We start from the raw sequence: 23150 nt of genomic DNA on the forward strand, positions 1-23150 counted from the left end.
TAATACCAACCCTAAAAACGACACATTCATAGATCTGCACAGTATGTTTGATATATACAGAATACACAACTTCAAACAGTAAATAGCTGAGATGAGACAGACACAGACAGACAAGTGAATGACGAGACATAACTGGGGGCAAAAGTCGGGTGCTGTGACTTTTATCTTGGTCTCGTACAAGTCCTTCGTCCCATCGCTCGCATCATTATAGTCATTATATCCAGAGCGGCTTCATTTGCTTGTTCTAGTCTTACCTATAGTCATTATATCCAGAGCGGCTTCATTTGCTTGTTCTAGTCTTACCGTGGTAGGAGTGTCTTTTCGTGGTAGGAGTATCATTGACAGCAGCAGCAACGGTAATAACTAAAAATAGGATGAATGCATGTAATCAATACAACCACAGCATTATGTAACTTATTACTACGACGGCAAAATCTACCACATACTGCCACCACAATCAATCCTGCCCGGCTCGTCCACTAACGTCGGCACTGCTGTTACTTTAAGCGAGCCGCGTCACAACCCTTTTCCGTTCCTCTGATCCTAAAAGCACCATCGATGTCCATCTGTAGCATTGGCTTTTCGACCTTAGAAGATTTTTATTGTAAATGCTCTGCGATAGGTTTAGGACATTTAGATTTCTCACTTTCTTCTCCACACATACCGTTGTCACCCGTTTTCATTAGCTAATTAAGCTTCCACTCCAGGTGCTGTAAATTTTTATTCCTTAAGTCAACTGTCACCTAAACATTCAAATGTGTTATTGTTAAAATTGAATGCATGCAATACATAAACATTTAAGGATCAACAACATTTAAGGATCAATAACATACTACGGCAAATTCGTACATGTACTTCACAAAAGTTTGACACAAAACTCACATTGGAAACAAGTATTGCAGTTTGGGAGTAAAGTCAAACAAAGAGGAGACACTTTGGTTTAATTTTAAAAAATTACTAGAACTTCATGCGAGAACCAGGTCAATTGCAACCCGAACCTATTGCAAGTTAACAAAACATTGCCGATACAGTTGATCTCCGTGTTAATTGGCGAGCGTAGTCACTTTCCAGCAATCCTGTTTAGAAAGATAAAAGGCTCTCAGTGTTTGGGTAACTGGTGAGCTCCAGGGTTTGATAAAGTCAGCCTTTGTCACAGCATCTGGTGACAATTTCAGGCAACTGGTGAGCTCCAGGCTTTGATAATTTTAGCCTTTATCACAGCACCTGGTGACGCTAAGAAGACACTGGAGACTACGTAAGCCACCAAAGTGAAACAGGCATATAGGTGAAACTTAATAAGAAGATCATGGAGAACCTTCATTGTTTCCTAACAAACCCGGATAATCTTGAAATTGTTTAATAACCAACCTGAAGGCTAAAGGACAAGTCAAATGTATGGTCAAATGACAAAAGTCAAATACCCAGCTTAAACACTACAATAGTGCCCTAAATAAAGCAAATGGACAAGTAAAATGTATGGTAAAAGGACAGTCAAATACCCATCTTAAATTCTACAATAGTTCCCTAAATAAAGGTTAATGGACAATAGCCAAACTTATGGTCCAAGGACCATAGTCAAATATCTTAAATTCTAGTAAAATATCCATCTTAAAATTCTAAGAGTTAAATTTCAATAAGAGTTTGGAATCTTGACTGTGTTGAAGTTTAGACCTCCCGATCAAAAACTGAAAATCTGGCTTAATATCTAGTGAAGACAAAAATAAATCTTAAAACTACAAGCGTGTAACCGATGCAATCCGATTAAGCTAAAAAAAACTAGCTTAATATCTAGTAAATACAATAATAAATCTTTAAAACTACAAGCGTGTAACTGAGCCACATCCAAGTATTGAAAAAATAAACAAACCTTAACCTACTACAGATTTAGCAACACTGAACACCAAGGATCCTGCATACATGAGCCCATCTGAGGTTATATCTTTCAACAAAACACTCGTGAACCCTGAAGCTCACCCAATGGAGCGCAGAGTTAATCCAGGTGTTCACCGTCGGCAGTCTGACAAATCTAAGGAACCGTCGGCAGTCTGACAAACCTGTAAGGAACGAAATAAAAATGGCCGTCAGTTACAATTAAACTGGTGAGCTCCAGGGAGAGTATGTCTGCCACTGACAAGGCGCCCGGTGAGTAGCTAAGAATATTTTTGGTGAGCAGCATGAACATAAATTATGAGATCAGTGGCGGCCATCTGAACCACCAAGGTGAAAAAGCTACCAAGGTGAAACGTGGACACTACCTAGAGGCCATCTGGATCACCAAGGTGAAGCCGGACAAATCACATTGGTGGAACGTGGTCACAGCCAGTCTAAATTAATAAAGCTATTAGACATTTAGTATTAAAATTTAAGCTTATTGTATAGTCTTACGTTATGATCTAAACTAAAACCAATGACAAAATTAACCTAAAGGACGAAGACAACCACATTTACTAAAATTAGTTTATAAGCTAGGATCCTAAATTTAATCTATTTTAATTTTCAACAAGAGACAAGGCCCAACATTTAAGACAAGGACAGTTGACATTTACTAAACTATCAGCCGGGTATTGGACCTTAACAGTCTGGTGACCCTTTCCAACATGAAGGCAAGCCTCCAGCAGGACCTGGAGTGACCGACTGATCTAATCACTGGTATTGGAATCCAGGGCATGCCGTACCTAATGAAGGTTCACGGTCAAGATCTTAAATATATTCAGACTTAAAACAACTTTGTACTGCAGGTTTAGTAACTACCATCACCAGGCAGCCTACCAACTCCCCAAACCTCTGCGATGTTAAACACTTAAACCACATACACTACATACACTCAAACCCTGGAGCTCACCCGATGCTGAGGCGCCAAGGTAACCTTCCTCTGGTCGTGCCCTGCGTTGGTGTGAGAAGAAATTGCGAGCCATCAGCAGAGCAAACCTTTCCCTTGAATGCTCCGAGGCTCACGTCCAGACCCCACGGTGTGGAGCGAGCACCGAAGAGCGGCTGTTCAGTATTTGGATTGTCAAGACGGTAGTGCAGTGATATATAATGTCTGCTGTTAAGGCAAGGGTAGAAATCTTTTCTATTATTCATCATCAGTGTCATTATTATTATTATAATTAATACTATTATTATTATTATTACTATTATTATTATTATTATTATTATTATTATTATTATTATTATTATTATTATTATTATTATTATTATTATTACTACTACTACTACTACTACTACTACTACTACTACTACTACTAGTAGTAAGAGTAGTAAGAGTAGTAGTAATAGTTGTAATAACAGTAATAGTATAGTAATAGTAGTAGTAGTAGCAGGACTAGCAGCAGTGGTAGTAGTAGTAGTAGTAGTAGTAGTAGTAGTATAATTAAATGTATCAATTGCCGTCGTCATCTCGGAATGAAAATGAGAGGAAGCCATGCAAGGAAATCAATCACTCAATCAATGACGGCAGTATGCATGCAGTATGCATCTCACGTGTGGGGGGGATCCACTCAAACAGCTCTGTTGGACAGAGTGGAGTAAGGCTCTTCGTCTCATCAACTCTCCTTCTCTTACTGATAGTCTTTTACCTCTTAAATTCCGCCGCCATGTTGCCTCTATCTTCTATCGATATTTTCACGCTGACTGTTCTTCTGAACTTGCTAACTGCATGCCTCCCCCACTCCCGCGGCCTCGTCGCACACGACTTTCTACTCAAGCTCATCCCTTTACTGTCCAAATCCTTTACGTACGAGTTAACCAGCATTTTCACTCTTTCATCCCTCACGCTGGTAAACTTTGGAACAATCTTCCTTCATCTATATTTCGTCCTGTCTACGACTTTAACTCTTTCAAGAGGAGGGTATCAGGACACCTCTCCTCCCGAAATTGACCTATCTTCTGTAAGCAACAGAAGCGCCGAAGTCTTCCTCAAACTATATTTAGCATTAGTTAGACCTCGTCTTGATTATGCGGTTCAGTTCTGGTCACCTTACTATAGAATGACTATAAAAATGTTAGAATCGGTGCAGAGGAGGATGACTAAGATGATTCAGGGGTTAAGAAACTTACCATACGAGGAAAGACTCACAGTTAAACTTGCATTCTCTAGAAAGGCGAAGGGTGCGTAGAGACATGATCGAGGTTTATAAATGGATGAAGGGCTTTAATAAGGGGGATATTGATAAGGTTTTGTTGGTGAGAGAATCGGGTAGGACACGTAGTAATGGGTTTAAACTGGATAAATTCAGATTCAACAGGGACATAGGAAAAAATTGGTTTACTAACAGTGTGGTGGATGAGTGGAATAGGCTAAGCAGTCATGTGGTGAGTGCCAATACAATTGTCACATTAAAAAATAGATTACATAAATTCATTGACAGTGATATTAGGTGGGGTTAGATTCACGGGAGCTTAAGTTCAAAGGAGCTGCCTTGTACAGGCCTACCGGCCTCTTGCAGACTCTGTGAGGGCAACTACCATCTGAGTGGCGAACGACCGGGGCACTCTTGGTGCTTGTTCGCCATGAAGCCTTTCAACTACCGAGGCGCAGCGAACCACCTGCTACACTCCATCTGCCCGTTCGCATCATGCCGTTCGACGCCGCGAACAACTACCGAGGCTTCTCAGCCCGCTGTGGGAGGCGACTTGGTGGGCGCCAGCGCCTTCCTCGTCAAACAGCAGCCGGGCCTCGCTCTGAACCCTTGATTCTACTCCGGCTCCAGTTTGCTCTCACTCGGGATTACGTTGAGCCGTGGGCCGTTTTTGGGTGCCTTACTTCTCTCCTCTTCACGCTTGGACTCCCGTTACTGCTGTGAACCTGACACCGCTGCTCCTAAGCCTCCCTCAGTTACTGCCGTGAACCTGACGCTTTTGCTCCTAAGCCTCCCTCAGTTACTGCCGTGAACCTGACGCCCCTGCTCCTAAGCCTCCCTCGGTTACTGCCGTGAACCTGACGCCCCTTCTCCTGCGCCTCCTACGTGTACACCACTTCAAGGAAGCTGTGCTATTTCTTCATTGCCACTCGGTGGACTGGAGGCCCAGAAGAGGAAGAAGCCGTGCAAAGGATCTCTGTCCAGCGTGCTTAAGCCTTGTTGGAAGAGTTTTGGAAAGTTTTGTGAGGCTGTGGATTTTCAAATTTATTTAAAAGTAAATTTGTGTAATCATTTATCTTGTTTATCCCCTTCCGATTACAGCACCGTTGTTTATCCGATTACAGCACCGTTGTTTATCAGATTACAGCACTGTTGTTTATCCGATTACAGCACCGTTGTTTATCCCTTTCCGGTTACAGCACCCAACTCGGGAGCCATCAGACTCCCACAAAGGTTCCCGTTATGTTTTTGATTTCTGTAGGAGCAGTGAGTAGCGGGATCTTTTTTTTCATAGTTTCCTGGAACAGTTTCCTTTACTGTAAAACATAAAAATACGCCGGGGGAGCGTCGCCTTCCCCATCCTAGCAAGAAAAACTTTTGTATGCAGGCCCATTCAAAGAATGAAAAAAAAAAATGAAAAAAAATGCTTAAAGCAACGACTCTCTCGCCCAGTTTGTTTTCCTTCGTGAAGAGGTGTAATGTGTATTAAAGATAGATAAGTCAACGACTCTCTCGCCCAGTTTGTTTTCCTTCCTTCGTGAAGAGGTGTAATGTGTATTAAAGATAGATAAGTAAGACTGTATGGAGGCTAAGGGGCGGCGTTTTACACCAGTAAGATGGCGCCACTATAAAACACTCGCCTGCGCCAGAACGGGCTGGGCCGACCATCAGGCCCCACTTGGAAGAAGCCTTGGGCCGACCATCAGGCCCCACCGGGAAGATGCCTACCGGCGGAATAGGCAACTTAAAAAAAAAAAAAAGTACCTCTATTCCGCAGTCTCGGTAGGGAGTGTTGTGGCCTGCATCATTGAGTGTCGTATACGTCCTTCGTCCCATCCCTCTCATTAGTATATGTTCGTTCTTTGCGAATTTTAATGGCTCGTTTTACGAACTGGTATCGCGGTCGTAATGATTGTAGAAAGTCTAAAATGGTGGAAACATTCGAAAAATAACAGGAGGCGGTGGAGGGAGCTACAAAACCAGCAGCAGGAAAAGTAAGTTCAATTACTGCTACTATAAATGCGACGTGGAATGTAAAACGGCTACTTCCTCTAGCCCCATCACTCACTCCAATCCACCACCGTTGGTACTGCTGGAGAAGTCATTACGGCTCATCCGCTATTTTATCTCCGCATTCACTCCAATTCAAGTAATTTGAGTTAAGCGAGACAAGTTATTATGGCTAATCAGTTTATACCTTTCAGTATTCACTCCAATTCAACACTTAAAAGCGTCTTCCATTTAGCGTAACCCGTTTCTGGGTCGTGATCTGTAGAGTCCCTTGTTAGATAGTCCCGACAGCCTAAGATTTGGACGCCATTATTGGCCCTGTTTTCGCCGCTGGTGCTAGTGTTTGAAAAGCGCGGCGAAAACACAGGGCCAATAATGGCGTCCAAATCTTATGTTGTCTGGGCTCTATGAGGGACTCTACAGATCACGACCCAGAAACGAGTTACGCTAAATGGAAGACGCTATAAATAAGCCACCATTCCAAGCACATTCACCGGTGCTCTTCTTGGTGTACGACTAGTTCTGCTACTGTTCTCAATCAGCTTACCTGCTGCTATTGTTCTGTTTCTCAACTTAATCTGCCATTGTATAATGGCTATGTAAAGAATCATGCATAACATTTAAGCCACGTCATTAGGAATCCAGTAACAAGTAGGGCACAGACATTTGAACTGTACACACTGATAATAGGCGCACCAAATACCAACGTAACCGATCCAGGATTCAGTAGGTTTCCTAACTTTTAGGCAGTAAGGTTATAATTTTATTTCGTAAGGAATCCTTATAACCAAAAAACTAACAAACTAGTTTTTTCTTGAACAGAAAAAAAAAAAAAACTTTCATATTTTATACAACTGTGGCCCGAGGCAACAGAGCACGCCATTTTGCGGGTATCAGCTACCTTAAATAAGCAAATTTTTTACTGCTTAAGCATATTTTTACTGCGCAGAGCAAGTGATATGAGAACATATTTATGTTTATTTCATGGAAGCATAACTTGCATTACTACTTTCAATATTACTAGTGACACGAATTTGTGACTATCAATAGAATCACAAGCGTATCAGACACCACAAATATTACCACTGTGTATGAATGAATAGAAATATAAGCACACTTATTCAACTTCAGGAGGTCTCCTTGATTTAACTTCAGGATGTCTCTTGGACCATGTTTAAAAAAATAAAAAATAAAAAATAAAGCCGGTTAGGCTACTCTAGCCCACTACCGCTCCTCGGGGCACAAAAACAGTCCCTCCGCCTAGTTTGTACTTCACATTTGGTGGTTAGGTGCGCCTATTGGAACTGATCGACGTAATTGTTCGACTTTAAACAATTGTACGGAACAATCTAATAATGATCGGGACTATTCAACATTAGAGTAGACATTTGTTCGATTTATATTAAAAAAATCTACAAATATTTTAACCATGCGATAAGTAACCATTAGTCAACAAACTGGTAAGAATAAGGACATTTGGTTAACTAGGGAGATTCAGGGTCCAAGATTTGAAGTTAAAGTTATCAAGGGAAAATGACAAAGTTATCAAGGGAAAATGACAAGATAAAAACTCAAAGGTTTACTCATATGGTGAAATGACTTAACTGTTCTAAATTAAGAGTTCATCAAGATTAAACACCAGGCAGCCTTCATACTTCCCAAGCCATTCATAAGTTTTCCTAAACCCTTATAATGTAAAAAAAACAATCGTGAACCCTGAAACTCTACCGAGATTTGCGTGCCAAAGTGTGCTTCCTCCGGTAGTGTCCTGTGACGGTGGGGGTTGCAGTGCAATGCATCGGCCGAGCAAAGTTTTCCCTTGAAGAGAACAGGCTTAGGTTGGGACCCCGCGATATGAAGCAAGATCACCAAAATGGCGGTTGAGAAGTTTCATCGTAGAGTATAACCATAACTTATGTTGCGACCCCGCGGTGTGAAGCAAGAGCACCAAAGAGACTTGAGCAATTTGATTGATGAATAGAACCATAGATTATGGGTAGTTGCTCGCCGTAGGTAGTCGCCAACAAATCTGTTAAAAGAACGAGAACAGTCATTTATGAGGTAAACGGCGAGCTCCAGGGTCAGGGAGTGTCTGCTACCGTCTATGCGCCCAGCGACCACTAAAGTTACCCAAACCCTGGGAGCTTATTGTATAGTCTTAATTCATTATGATCTTTCAGATAAATTTAAGACTAAGGGACGAAGACAACATTTAATATAATTTACCAGTCTAAGCTAGGATTCTAAATTTAGTCTTAATTTAATTTGTAACAAGAGACTAGGCCCAACACTCAAAACAAGGACAGTTAACATTCACTAAACATATTGGACTAATATTAAGTGACCCTTTCCATAATGAGCCTTAAAGCAATACTCAGCAACGGCAGATTCAGTAACAAGCAGCACCGGGCAGCCAATCAGCTCCTCGAACATCTCTGACGTTAAACACTTCATCACAATTACAACAGACATTCGTGAACCCTGGAGCTCACCCGCGAACGTAGCGCTTAGGTGTCCTTCCTCTGGTCGTGTTCTTCGTTGATGTGGGAAGGTGAGCGAGCCATCGGCAAAACAAACCTTTCCTTTGAATGCTCCGAGGCTCACGTTGAGACCCCGCGGTGTGGAACATGAGCACCGAAGGGCGGCCATTCCGCATTTGGATAGTGCAGTGATGTAAAATGGCTGTTCTTAACGGAAATACATGTTGTTTTTTATCTTCATAATCAGTTATTATTACACTTTTATTATTAATATTAATTATTATTATTATTATTATTATTATTATTATTATTATTATTATTAGTAGTAGTAGTAGTAGTAGTAGTAGTATTAGTAGTAGTAGTAGTAGTAGTAGTAATAGTAGTAGTAGTAGTAGTAGTAGTAGTAGTAGTAGTAGTAGTAGTAGTAGTAGTAGTAATAGTAGTAGTAGTAGTAGTAGTAGTAATAGTAGCAGTATAATTAATAATATATCAGTTGTCATCATCTCTGAATCACAATGAGAGGAAGCCATGTAAAGAAAAAATATATATAATTAAAACAAAATATCTACAGCTACAAGAAGATTCGCACAATTTATTCACGTGAACAGGTTTAAGGTTTTGTGTAATGTACAATGGAGTTGGAGGGGAGATCTCCTTAACTCGATTAAGCCGTTGTGGGACTGCCGCGTAATGGTCGGGTGCCGTGGCTTGCATCCCGGAAGGTGTCTGATATACGTCCCTGTCCCATCACCGGCATGCTGAGCGGCTTTTAAAATCACTCGTTTTAAGAAGTATCGTGGTCATTCAAGAAGTAGTAAATAGACGCGGAAATAGTAGTAGTATCGATAGTAACATCGTAAGTAATACTATTATATCAGTAATATTAAGTAATCGTAAAAATTGTGATAGTTGAAACGTCGTGGAAATCGGATATTGTAGAAATGTAACTAGTAGTAGGAGGAGGAGGAGGCGGAGGAGCAGCAACCTTAATCATAATAGGAAAATAGTGTGACTGCGCATATAATCATTAAAACCACAGCAGTAAGCCAGCAACAAATGATTGCTGCTAAGACTACTAAAACGACGACTGTTACCTCATGTAAAACAGCTGCTACGTATTCTACCACCACCAGTAACTAACGCCCAGCCTGTCCACCACCGTCGGCACGGCTCTAGCTACATTGGTTAAGCGAGTCAGGCGGCAATATGGCTCAACTCAGTTCAGTTTATTTCCTCTCAGCATTCACTCTCTACTAATACATCCATCACTATAGTATATGCTTCACTAAACGCTTCAACCAAACTATTATGGTAATGGCTCTAGGATGGGTCACCAGCATGGCTCCCTAACATTTTCACAATTGATGTTCCAAAGACGTAAGCCACCATTACCAGCCAATCCAACGGTTGGTCAACTGAGTAAAGAGAGTTACCCTGCTACAATTCTCGTAATTTACCATATTGTTACCCTGCTATTGTAATATTCATGATCTTCTATATACCAGTTAACAATAAGAAGCGGAAAGGAGCGCTGATGACGTCAGCAACGAGCACCAAGGGGTGTAATTAAAAAAGGCCCGTCCACACGATCGAGTAGTGCCCTCGAGCACAGGCGAGCGGTCTGCCCGTTGACGGACTTACCGCTTGTGCCCGCTGGAAAACTCGCTTGTGCCCGCTGAAAACCTAGTAGCACACGCGAAAAACTCGCATGTGCCCGCTGAAAACCTAGTAGCACACGCGAAAAACTCGCATGTGCCCGCTGAAAACCTAGTAGCACACGCGAAAAACTCGCATGTGCCCGCTGAAAACCTAGTAGCACACGCGAAAAACTCGCATGTGCCCGCTGAAAACCTAGTAGCACAAGCGAACAACTCGCTTCTGCCCGCTGAAACCTGGTAGCACACGCGAAAAACTCGCTTGTGCCCGCTGAAAACCCTAGTAGCACAAGCGAAAACTCGCATGTGCCGCTGAAAACCTAGTAGCACGCGAAAACTCGCTTGTGCCCGCTGAAAACCTAGTAGCACAAGCGAAAAACTCGCTTGTGCCCGCTGAAACCTAGTAGCACACGCGAAAACTCGCATGTGCCCGCTGAAAACCTCGTAGCACACGCTAAAAACTCGCATGTGCCCGCTGAAAACCTAGTAGCACGCGAAAACTCGCATGTGCCCGCTGAAAACCTAGTAGCACACGCGAAAAACTCGCATGTGCCCGCTGAAAACCTAGTAGCACACGCGAAAAACTCGCATGTGCCCGCTGAAAACCTAGTAGCACACGCGAAAAACTCGCTTGTGCCCGCTGAAAACCTAGTAGCACAAGCGAAAAACTCGCTTGTGCCCGCTGAAAACCTAGTAGCACAAGCGAAAAACTCGCTTGTGCCCGCTGAAAACCTAGTAGCACAAGCGAAAAACTCGCTTGTGCCCGCTGAAAACCTAGTAGCACACGCGAAAAACTCGCTTGTGCCCGCTGAAAACCTAGTGGCAGAAGCGAAAAACTTGCTTGTGCTACTAGGTTTTCAGGGGGAACAAGCGACTTTTTCAGCGGGCTCAAGCGGTAAGCCCGTCAAAGGGCAGACCGCTCGCCTGTGCTCGAGGGCACTGCTCGATCGTGTGGACGAGCCTGAACTTAACGTACACTGCTCGTGTTCGTAGTGTCGGAACTTCGGACACTGTCCGGCGGGAGAGAGGCGTGGAAGCCTGATATTGCCAGGCACAGAATGAAGTGTTACTTGTTTACCGGATGAACTGAGGCTGTCAGTTGTTTAGGTTTCACCTGCCCTGTCAACATGGCTAGCCATACGTCTGTCAGTTGTCTCCATACTAACGATACCTGTGTGTTGCCAGCGGACATCGTCTTCGAACATTGTCTGCCGGTCTTTGCCAGGTGAACGATACCCGTGTGTTGACAGCAGTCAGCTTCGAACATTGCCTGCCGGTCTTTGCCTGGTGAACGGAGTAGAAACTATGGTATAAAACTTAATCTGGTACCACGGTTTGTTGCTGTATCAACTTCCCTCATTTCAACGCTAATGAAGTCATCCTGCTTCGCCTTAGTGTTCGTGTGGAGGGACCCTCCCTAATGCACCTTGGTGCTCGCTGCTGAAGTCATCAGCGCCCTGTGTGGACGGATCTTTAACTCCATGTCATTAGGAACGGAGCAACATTGATGTCCATACAAGGGCAAGTGTACTGTACTCAAATCTGACACTAGGGAATATAAAAAGGAAGATGTTCCATTACCAGAAAATATATATACTTAACACCATGTGAATGTACATTACCAGAAAATATATATATACTTAACACCATGTGAATGAACCAAGTCTGCTTCGTCATTATAGTTTTAAAGATATTTTTTTTTACCAGGGTATACATATAAAAAAGGTATTTTTCACGCGAAACTTTTATTACCAGAATACAGGTTTTACTACCATAATATACAAATAAAGGTACTTTATGCCATGTGAAAAGCAAATAAATTCACAACACTCACCACTGATCGTTGTTGCTGCTGCGAAGTGAGGATGTCTAGAGATACCTGTAAACAAAAATACCCTCAGTCTGGGTAACTGGAGAGGACGTCTGCCTTCAAAGCTCCTGATAACTTAAAATACGATCCAAAAACTACCGTAAAAGGCTTATTTAAAACTAGCGTAAATTTTAAAAGTACAAGCAAGTCTACCGCAAGGCACGCTGAAAATCAGTTTTACCTTCTGTAATTGGTTTAATATGAATTTAGCCTAATCAACTTAAAAACCGATGGTAGCAAACGGATGCTGTATTTTACATACTGCACCTTAAATTCTAAGTTCCAGGCATCATACATACTCAACGAACCACTATACCTTAATCTAAAATTATAAGAATTTAGCACCAGGCATCATACATACTCAACGAACCACAGCTCTCCGAGTGTTAAACCGATCACTCATGAACCCTGGAGCTCACCCGTGAATGGTATGGGTTGTAAGGGATACGATCGGCTTGAGTGAAGCTTTCCTTTGGGTAAGAGGAAAAAGTCAGACACGGGCGGTGACACCCCGCTAACGTGACTAAGGCTTAAGTGTTTGGACGGAGACGAGCGATTTAATGTGGCTGTTTAAGCATCCGAGTAACCCGCATCTGCTGGAGTAGACCAGAAGCAACGAGCAGCACCTCGCCGCGGGCAGTAACAATCTGGAAAGAAAGAAAACGAAAAGTCAGTTTCCCTTGAAACTGGTGAGGTCAATTTCAAGGAAACTGGTGAGCTCCAGAGTCTTAAAAGTCTGCCACCGATAATGCGCCTGGCGAGCTTTGGGTGTTCACGAAATAAGTGAGAACGGCGGCCATCTGAACCACAACGGTGATGTCAAAACTACCCCAAGGTGAAACGTGGACACTTCATGGAGGCCAACTGGATCACAAAGGTCAAGTCGAAGATCACACATTGGAGGAACGTGGACACAACCAAATTGAATAAAGTGAATAAAGACAAGCCACTTAGTCTTAAGGTTAAGCTTACTGTATCATCTTACATTATCCTAAATTTAATATCTTAAAGGATACACTTGTCTAAATTAGTCTAAAGGACGAAAACAACCACATTTACAGGAAATGGTAAAGTTAACCTAGAATCCTAATTTTAAATCTTACTGTAACTTTGAACGAGACAAGACCCAACACTGAAAACACGGACATTTCACATTTATTAAGAATAATGGTTGGCGAACCCTATAAAAACCTATTATGTATCAAATATGAACCTCAGAGAAACTTCCTTAATTTTATTTAATTTTAAGGCTTAAATTTACTGTAACGAGACGAGACCCAACATTTAAAACTGGGACATTTCACATTTACTAAGCATAGTGGACCTAAATTTTAATTTGGAACAAGAGACAATGCCCAACATTCAATACAAGGACATTTCACACTTACTAAGAATACTGGACCTTAAGACTAAGTGACCCCTTCCATATTAAGCCTTTAATCAACATCCATCAACCTCAAATCTTGAAACCAGCATCACCAGGCAGCCTACCAACTCCTTATACCCGTCCGATGTTCAACACTTCATCACTAGTACAACAGACAGTCGTAAACACTGGAGCCCACCTGAAGCTGCAGCGCCGAGGTGATCTTCCTCTGGTTGTGTCCTGCGTTGGTTTGAGGAGAAACGGCGAACTATCGGCCGAGCAAACCTTTCCCTTGAATGCTCCGAGGCTGATGGCGAGACCCCGCGGTGTGGAGCGAGGACACCGAAGAGCGGCTGTTCAGTATTTGGATTGTTAAGACGCTAGTACAGTGATGTATAATGGCTGTTCTTAACGGAAAGGCATCAGTTATCTTTATTAGTTAGGTATCATCATCAGTGTTATTATTAATTATATTATTATTATTATAATCATCATTATTTTTCTTAATCTTATTATTATCATATGTAGTAGTAGTAGTAGTAGTAGCAGCAGCAGTAGTATTTTTTTCATAGTAGTTGTGGTAGTAGCGGTAGGAGCAGCAACAGTAGTAATACTAGTATAATTAATATATCTGTTGGCATCGTCATCTCGGACTCACAATATGAGAGGAAGCCATGCAAAGGAAGAATAATGAAAAAAATAATAATAATAATAAAAACATCTAAAGCAAAAAGACTCGCATATATCTATCCCGGGAAGAGGTGTAAGGCTTTGTGTAATGTACAAGACTAGCGAGTGAAAAAGTTAATTAAGTAAGACGGTGTGGAGGCGGAGGGTCGGACTCCTTACACCGGTACCTCGATTACGCCGTTGTGGGGCTGCCGGGTCAAGGTCGGGTGCCGTGGCCTGCATACCGGAAGGTGTCTCGTATACGTCCCATCACTCGCATGCTGAGCGGCTTTTAAAATCACTAGTTTTAAATATCTTTGTCATTGGAGTAGTGATAGTAGTAGTCGCAATTAGACGTGGAAATAGTAGTAATAGTAGTAGTATCGAGAGTAATAATAGTAACATCGGAAGTAATACAACTATCATTAATATAAGTAATGATCGCAAATATAGTAGGAATGGTAGTTGAAAATAGTCGTGGAAATAATGAAAATTGGAGTCGATGAAATAATTGGTAGTGATAATAGTAGTAGGAGGAGGCGGAGGAGCAGCAACAGTAATCATAGTAGGAAAACAGTGGGACTACGCATATAAGTATCAAAACCACATCAATAACAAATAGTTACTGCTAATACGACCACAACTACCTCTTGTAAGACAGCTGCTACTTATACTACCACCACCACCAGTCACTAACAACGCCTAGCCTGTCCACCACCGTCGGTACGGCTGCTGCTACTTCGGTTAAGCGAGTCACGCGGCGATATGGTTCCACGTTAGTGTTCAATTTTTCATTCGTCTCAGTATTCACTTTCCACTTACATCCATCGCCAGTATATGCTACGCTAAACGCTTCAACCGGACTTTCATGGTAATGGCTCTTATGATGGGTTACCAGCATGACTCCCGAACATCATTTCACACTTTTTGTTCCGAACACGTAAGCCACCATTCATAAGTAGGCCACCATTCATGAATCAAAGGGTTGGTAAAAGTAAAAAAGAGTTGCCGTGCTTCTTCTCGTACTTTATCATTTTGTTACCCTGTATTTGTATTTGTCGTGTTAATCTTGTGACAAGTAAATCCACATCATTAGAAACCGAGTAACGGAAGTAGGGGTAACCTTTTTTTTTTTTTCTACAGCAGACGTAACAGCTCAAGGGGAAAAAAAGGAAACAATAATGGAAAAAAAAATCCCGCTACTCGTTGCTCCCACAAAAAGCGCTCAGAGGAGTGGCCAAAAGAGCGGTCAACTTCAGTAGGAGAGGTGTCCTGATACCCTCCTCTTGAAAGAGTTGAAGTCGTAGGCAGGAGGAAATACAGATGAAGGAAGATTGTTCCAGAGTTTACCTGCGCGAGGGATGAAAGAGTGAAGATTCTGGTTAACTCGTGCGTAAGGAATTTGGATAGTAAAGGGATGAGCTTGAGTAGAAAGTCGAGTGTGACGAGGCCGCGGGAAAGGGGGAGGCATGCAGTTAGAAAGTTCAGAAGAGCAGTCAGCGTGAAGATATCGATAAAGATAGAGAGGCAACATGGCGGCGGAAGGGAGGGAGAAGACTATCAGTAAGAGGAGGAGAGCTGATGAGACGAAGAGCCTTACACTCTGTCCAAGAGAGCTGTGTGAGTGGAGCGCCCCCCCCCCCGCCCCACACACACACACGTGAGATGCATACTCCATACGAGGGCGGACAAGGCCCCCGTATATGGATAGCAACTGTGCGGGGAAGAAGAATTGGCGGAGACGAAACAGAACGCCCAACCTCGAGGAAGCTGATTTAGTGAGAGAAGAGATGTGAAGTTTCCAGTTAAGATTTTGAGTTAAGGATAGACCGAGGAAGTTTAGTGTTGAAGAAGGTGACAGCTAAGTGTTGTTGAAGAATAGGGGATAGGTGTTTGGAAGATTGTGTCGGGTTGATAGGTGGGGAAATTGTTTTTTTGAGGCATTGAAGGACACTAGGTTCCTTTTGCCCCAATCAAAAATGATAGCAAGGTCTGAGGTTAAACGTTCTGTAGCCACCAGTCTGGAGTCTTGTAATTCATGTTGAGAGGGTCTTCTGTTGAAAGAAGCTGAATAATGCAGAGTGGAGTCGTCAGCGTATGAGTGGATAGGACACTTTGTTATGGAAAGATCATTCATGAATAACAGGAAGAGAGTGGGTGATAGAACAGAGCCGTGACAGTGACAGTGGCCGTCTACCACAGCAGAGATAGAACGGCCGGAAAGGAAACTGGAGATAAAGGAACAGGGAGAGGGATATAAACCGTAAGAGGGCAGTTTAGAATGCAAAGAGTTGTGCCGGACTCTATTGAAAGCTTTCGATATGTCTAGCGCAACTGAGAAAGTTTCACCGAAACGGCTAAGAGAGGATAACCAAGAGTCAGTTAAGAGAGTAAGAAGATCGCCAGTAGAACGCACCTTGCGGAACCCATACTGGTGATCAGATAGAAGGTCAGAAGTGGAAAGGTGTATTTGAATCTTCCGGTTAAGGATTGATTCAAAAACTTTAGATAGACATGAAAGTAAAACTATTGGGCGGTAGTTTGAGGGATTGGAACGGTCACCCTTCTTAGGCACAGACTGTATGAAGGCGTACTTCCAGCAGGAAGGAAAGGTAGATGTTTATAGGCAGAGACGAGAGAGTTTGACCAGGCAGGGTGTCAGCACGGAGGCACAGTTTTTAAGGACAATAGGAGGCACTCCATCAGGTCCATAAGCCTTCTGAGAGTTAAGCCCACAGAGGGCATAGAAAACATCATTCTTAAGAATCTTTATAACAGGCATAAAGGAGTCAGAGGGGGGATGAGTAGGAGGAATATGCCCAGAATCGTCCAGAGTGGAGTTTTTACAGAAAGTTTGAGATAAGTGTTCAGCCTTAGAGATAGATGAGACGGCGGTGCTGCCGTCAGGGTTAAGGAGAGGAGGGAAAGATGAAGAAGTAAAATTGGAGGAGATATTTGTGGCCAGGTGCCAGAAGTCTCTGGAAGAATTAGAAAAAGCAAGGTTATGACATTTCCTCTGGATGAAAAAGCTTTTGGTAAGTCGTAGATTTGGCACGATTCCGGACAGAAATGTAAAGATCATGGTTAGCAGGAGTGCGAAGGCTCTGGTACCTTTTGTGAGCTGCCTCTCTATCTTTAATAGCACAAGAACAAGCGTGATAAAACCAAGGCTTTTTAGCATGAGGAGTAGAGAAAGTACGTGGAATGTGTGCCTCCATTCCAGAGACAATCACCACTGTGATGCGCTGGGCACACACAAAGGGGTCTCTCTCCAGGAAGCAGTAATCATTCCATGGGAAATCGAAAAAGTATATCCTCAGGTCGTCCCACCGAGCTGAATCAAAATACAGAAGCAACGCCTCTTCGGTGGGTCCAGAGGGTGCACAGGAGCGATAGGACAGGATACAGAAATAAGGTTGTTATCGGAGGAGCCCAATGGAGAGAACACTTTGACAGAGTAAGTAGAAGGGTTAGAAGTAAGGAAGAGGTCTAATATGTGGACGCACCCTAAGGGTGCGTCCACACGGTTGAACAATGTCCGTCGGACAAACACTTACCAGTTAACAATGGAAAGCGGAAAGGCTCGCTGATGACGTCAGAAGCGAGCACCAAGAGGTGTACCGGACACTGCCCATGTCCGTACGTAGTATCGGAACTTCGGACACTGCCTGGTGGGACAGAGGCTTGGAAGTATACGATTTTGCCAGGCACAGGATGAACAAAGTTACTTATTTACCGGATGAACTGAGGCTGTCAGTTGATTAGATCTCACCTGCCCTGTCAACATGGCTGGCCGTACGTCTGTCACCTGTCTCTCGAGCCCATACTAACACTGACTTAGATACCCGTGAGTTGCCAGCGGACATCAGCTTCGAACATTGTCTGCCGGTCTTTGCCTAGTGAACGGAGTAGAAATTATGGTATACAACTTCATCTGGTACCACTGTTGCCATATCAACTTCCCTCATTTCAACGCCTATGACGTCATCCTGCTTCGCCTTATGATATAGTAACAGTTTGTCCGACAGTGTTAAACCGTGTGGACGGACCCCAACACACCTTTGTGCTCGCTGCTGACATCAGCGCTCCGTGTAGATGAATTTAATACATCCAAGGGCAAATTTGTACGGTTCTCAAATCTACCGACAATAGGGCATATAAAAGCTTGAGGTTCCATTACCAGAAAATAGGGCATATTTTTAAAAGGGAGATGTTCCATTACCAGAAAATAAATATATATCACCATGTGAATTGTACCATTACCAGAAAATATATAGATACTTCACACCATGCGAATCTACTGGGTGTGAATCAACTAAGTCTGCTTCGTCATGATGGTTTTAAATTACCAGAATATCTAAGATTTTTTTTTACCAGGGTATACATATAAAACTTATTTTTCACGCGAAAATTTTATTACCAAACTGCAGGTTTTACTACCATAATATACAAATAGAAGTACTTTATGCCATGTGAAAAGCAGAAATTCACAACACTCCTGCAGTCCATCTTAATTTTTACCATTGATCGTTGTCACTGCTAAGTGAGGATGTCGGTAAACAAAAAATACACTCAGTCTGGGTAACTGGCGAGGTCCAGGGGCGCCTGATGACTTAAAGCAAGCGCAAATTTTAAAAGTACAAGCAAGTCTATGCATAAAAGATTAAAAGTACAAGCAAGTCTACCGAAAGACACTCTGAACATCAATTTTACCTTCTGTAATTAATTGGTTTAATATGAACATACCCTAATCAACACTTAAAACCCTAATCAACACTTAAAACCTATGTTAGCAAACTGATGCTGTAACTTACATACTGCACCTTAAATTCTAATAAAACTTCGTATACCTTACCCTAAAATTATGATGCTGTACCTTACATACTGCACCTTAAATTCTAATAAAACTTCGTATACCTTACCCTAAAATTATAAGAATTTAGTACCAGGCATCATACATACTCTACGAACCACATCTCTCCGAGTGTTAAACCGATCACGGTCATGAACCCTGGAGCTCACCCGTGAATGGTATGGGTTGTAAAGGATACAATCGGCTGAGTGAAGCTTTCCTTTGGGCAAGAGGACAATGTCCAACACCGGCGGTGACACCCCGCTAACGTGACCGAGGCTTTTGAGTGCTTGGAAGGAGACGAACGATTTAATGTGGCTATTTAAGCATCTGAGTAACCCGCATCTGCTGGAGTAGACCAGAAGCACCTCGCAGCACCTCGCCGCGGGCAGTAACAATCTGGAAAGAAAGAAAACAAAAAGTCAGTTTCAAGGAAACTGGTGAAGTCAATTTCAAGGAAACTGGTGAGCCCCAGAGTCTAGAATGTCTGCCACCGATAATGCACCTGGCGAGCTTTGGGTGTTTACGAAATAAGTAAACGGCGGCCATCTGAACCACAACGGTGATATCAAAACTACCCCAAGGTGAAACGTGGACACTTCATTGAGGCCAACTGGATCACAAAGGTTAAGTCGAAGATCACACATTGGAGGAACGTGGACACAACCAAATTGAATAAAGACAAACCACTTAGTCTTAAGGTTAAGCTTACTGTATCATCTTACATTATCCTAAATTTAATATCTTAAAGGATACACTTTCTTATTGTAACTTGAACGAGACAAGACCCAACACTGAAAACACGGACATTTCACATTTATTAAGAATACTGGCAAGGTTAGCGAACCCTATAAAAACCTATAATGTATCAAATATGAACCTCAGAGAAACTTCCTTAATTTTATTTAATTTTAAGGTTTAAATTTACTGTAACGAGACGAGACCCAACATTTAAAACTGGGACATTTCACATTTACTAAGCATAGTGGACCTAAATTTTAATCTGGAACAAGAGACAATGCCCAACATTCAATACAAGGACATTTCACACTTACTCAGAATACTGGACCTTAAGACTAAGTGACCCCTTCCATATTGAGCCTTTAATCAACATCCATCAACTTCAAATCTTGTAACCAGCATCACCAAACAGCCTACCAACTCCTCATACCCGTCCGATGTTCAACACTTCATCACTAGTACCACAGACAGTCGTGAACCCTGGAGCCCACCTGAAACTGCAGCGCCGAGGTGATCTTCCTCTGGTTGTGTCCTGCGTTGGTTTGAGGAGAAACGGCGAACTATCGGCCGAGCAAACCTTTCCCTTGAATGCTCCGAGGCTGATGGCGAGACCCCGCGGTGTGGAGCGAGGACACCGAAGAGCGTCTGTTCAGTATTTGGATTGTTAAGACGCTAGTACAGTGATGTAGTGTCCCACGAGTTATGGTAAATACTTTGAGAGATGATATATCAGGTAATTCTAAGTGAAAATTACTCTATACACATATGCTCGTTTTTGCTTTATTATGCGAGAAATTGAGTGTTTAGGTGTGGCGGTTTGTGTGCTGCCGGGGGCTGCATGTGCCATGTTGTAGGGAGCAACAGCTGACTGACTGCCCGGGCGTGATGCCGCCAATCTGTAGCCTAGTGATAAACATTTGCATTTATTACAACATGGGGCTGCATTATCAACAAATAACACTTACTGAGTGACCAAATAAATTACTGTGCGGGATAATCAAAGAAAAAAATACTCCGAACTTAACAATGGAACAGTTAGAAAAAACGCTTTATGCAGACATGGCAACTCACTGCGCTCACTGTGGGGCTGTGACAGTTGACACAGTGTAGTGTTTAAACGCCAGTGTGATAACTCACCTTACAACAAGTGTTCAAAGTGAGAGCCTTCACACTCAATACACTTCCTTGCTCGATCCAGGACCGATGTCGTCACCCTCCTCAGCATTGGTCTGTTGTTCTTTATTTCCTGTGTCACTTCCTGGATCCGCTGAATTAGCTGTTCTCTTGAATGCGGTTTATTCTTGTACACCAAAGACTTCATGTGACCCCATAAGTAGAAATCCAGTGGTGTTAGGTCAGGGGATCTCGCTGGCCATTGCTGAGGGCCTCCTCGACCAATCCACCTCTCAGGAAATAGCTGGTTGAGGTATTCCTTGACTCGTTTACTGGAGTGTGGTGGTGCACCATCCTGTTGTAGTATGAAATGTTCATAAATGTGTAGTGGAACTTCTGTCAGAAGGAGAGGAAGCTCATCTCTCAAAAAGTCATGGTAGACGTCCCTGTTAGGCGCCCCTCGAAATGAAAGGTCCAAGAAGTAGGTCATCAATGCCACACCAAACGTTTACGGAGAAGCGATGCTGGAAGTTGCTTTCAACAGTTTGGTGTGGATTTTCCTTTGCCCACCAGTGATCATTGTGAGTGTTTGTTACTCCGTGGCGTGTAAATGTTGCCTCGTCTGTGTACAGAATGTGGTTGCTGTGGTGTTGGTGTTGAAGGAGCCAGTGACAAAAATTCAGTCTCTTTTCATGGTCTTCTGGTTTTAGGTGTTGTGTTTTGTGTAAATGGTACGGGTGAAAGCCTTCTCTCCTCAGCGTGCGCCAAGCTGACATGCGTGTAACTCCCAGACGCGATGAAAGCCTCCGTGTGCTTATGCTCGGGCTTCATGCTGCTTGAACAACACCCCTACCTTCCTGTGCCCCTTCTGCACGCTCAGCTGTTGCAAGCACTCCCGGGAAAGTTCCAAAATCTCTTAGGTGCTGGAAAACTCGGCAAAATACTCTGCTGTCAGGATGTCTTCTGTCAGGATATTTTGTTCAGAGTTTCGTGCGGCAGCCCAGGAGCTACCGTTACAGAATCCGTAGATGAACATCATGTCTGAGTATTCAATATTAGTGAAGGTAAAGGGCATTTTCCAGAGGTTATTTCGATAAAGTGTAGTCAGGAAACACTTCTCAGTGCGACGTTTACGCGCGCCTCAACAGACTGTCGGCATTCCTTGCTGTGAGTTGCCATGTCTGCATAAAGCGTTTTTTCTAACTGTTCCATTGTTAAGTTCGGAGTATTTTTTTCTTTGATTATCCCGCACAGTAATTTATTTGGTCACTCAGTAAGTGTTATTTGTTGATAATGCAGCCCCATGTTGTAATAAATGCAAATGTTTATCACTAGGCTACAGATTGGCGGCATCACGCCCGGGCAGTCAGTCAGCTGTTGCTCCCTACACAACATGGCCCCGCAGCCCCCGCCAGCACACAAACCGCCACACCTAAACACTCAATTTCTCGCATAATAAAGCAAAAACGAGCATATGTGTATAGAGTAATTTTCACTTAGAATTACCTGATATATCATCTCTCAAAGTATTTACCATAACTCGTGGGACACCCTTATAATGGCTGTTCTTAATGGAAAGGCATCAGTTATCTTTTTTAGTTAGGTATCATCATCAGTGTTATTATTAATTATATTATTATTATTATAATCATTATTTTTCTTAATCTTATTATTATCATATGTAGTAGTAGTAGTAGTAGTAGTAGTAGTAGTAGTAGTAGTAGTAGTAGTAGCAGCAACAGTAGTATTTTTTTATAGTAGTTGTGGTAGTAGCGGTAGGAGCAGCAACAGTAGTAATACTAGTAGTATAATTAATATATCAGTTGGCATCGTCATCTCGGACTCACAATATGAGAGGAAGCCATGCAAAGGAAGAATAATGAAATAATAATAATAATAATAACAACATCTAAAGCAAAAAGACCCGCATATATCTATCCCGGGAAGAGGTGTAAGGCTTTGTGTAATATACAAGACTAGCGAGTGAAAAAGTTAATTAAGTAAGACGGTGTGGAAGCGGAGGGTCGGACTCCTTACACCGGTACCTCGATTACGCCGTTGTGGGGCTGCCGGGTCAAGGTCGGGTGCCGTGGCCTGCATACCGGAAGGTGTCTCGTATACGTCCTTAGTCCCATCACTCGCATGCTGAGCGGCTTTTAAAATCACTAGTTTTAAATATCTTTGTCATTGGAGTAGTGATAGTAGTAGTCGCAATTAGACGTGGAAATAGTAGTAATAGTAGTAGTATCGAGAGTAATAATAGTAACATCGGAAGTAATACAACTATCATTAATATACGTAACGATCGCAAA

The 23150-nt window shown here is 42.7% G+C and overlaps 3 long non-coding RNA genes across 3 annotated transcripts; all 3 read right to left on the reverse strand.

Annotated features, from left to right (window-relative positions):
• Positions 1 to 239: 239 nt before the first annotated feature.
• On the reverse strand, positions 240 to 2929 carry LOC126996573 (uncharacterized). The gene is made up of 4 exons (XR_007751262.1): positions 2843 to 2929; positions 1975 to 2054; positions 304 to 1076; positions 240 to 254 (listed from the first exon to the last, which is right to left on the reverse strand). It is a non-coding gene; the product is annotated as an uncharacterized LOC126996573 (long non-coding RNA).
• Positions 2930 to 7473: 4544 nt separating this feature from the next.
• LOC126996577 (uncharacterized) lies at positions 7474 to 8732 on the reverse strand. Its single transcript, XR_007751266.1, has 2 exons — positions 8585 to 8732; positions 7474 to 8121 (listed from the first exon to the last, which is right to left on the reverse strand). It is a non-coding gene; the product is annotated as an uncharacterized LOC126996577 (long non-coding RNA).
• Positions 8733 to 19190: 10458 nt separating this feature from the next.
• Positions 19191 to 20363, reverse strand: LOC126996576 (uncharacterized). Its single transcript, XR_007751265.1, has 2 exons — positions 20217 to 20363; positions 19191 to 19383 (listed from the first exon to the last, which is right to left on the reverse strand). It is a non-coding gene; the product is annotated as an uncharacterized LOC126996576 (long non-coding RNA).
• Positions 20364 to 23150: the final 2787 nt, after the last annotated feature.

The sequence above is a fragment of the Eriocheir sinensis genome, chromosome 10 (assembly GCF_024679095.1).
Source record: "Eriocheir sinensis breed Jianghai 21 chromosome 10, ASM2467909v1, whole genome shotgun sequence".
Lineage (NCBI taxonomy): Eukaryota > Metazoa > Arthropoda > Malacostraca > Decapoda > Varunidae > Eriocheir > Eriocheir sinensis.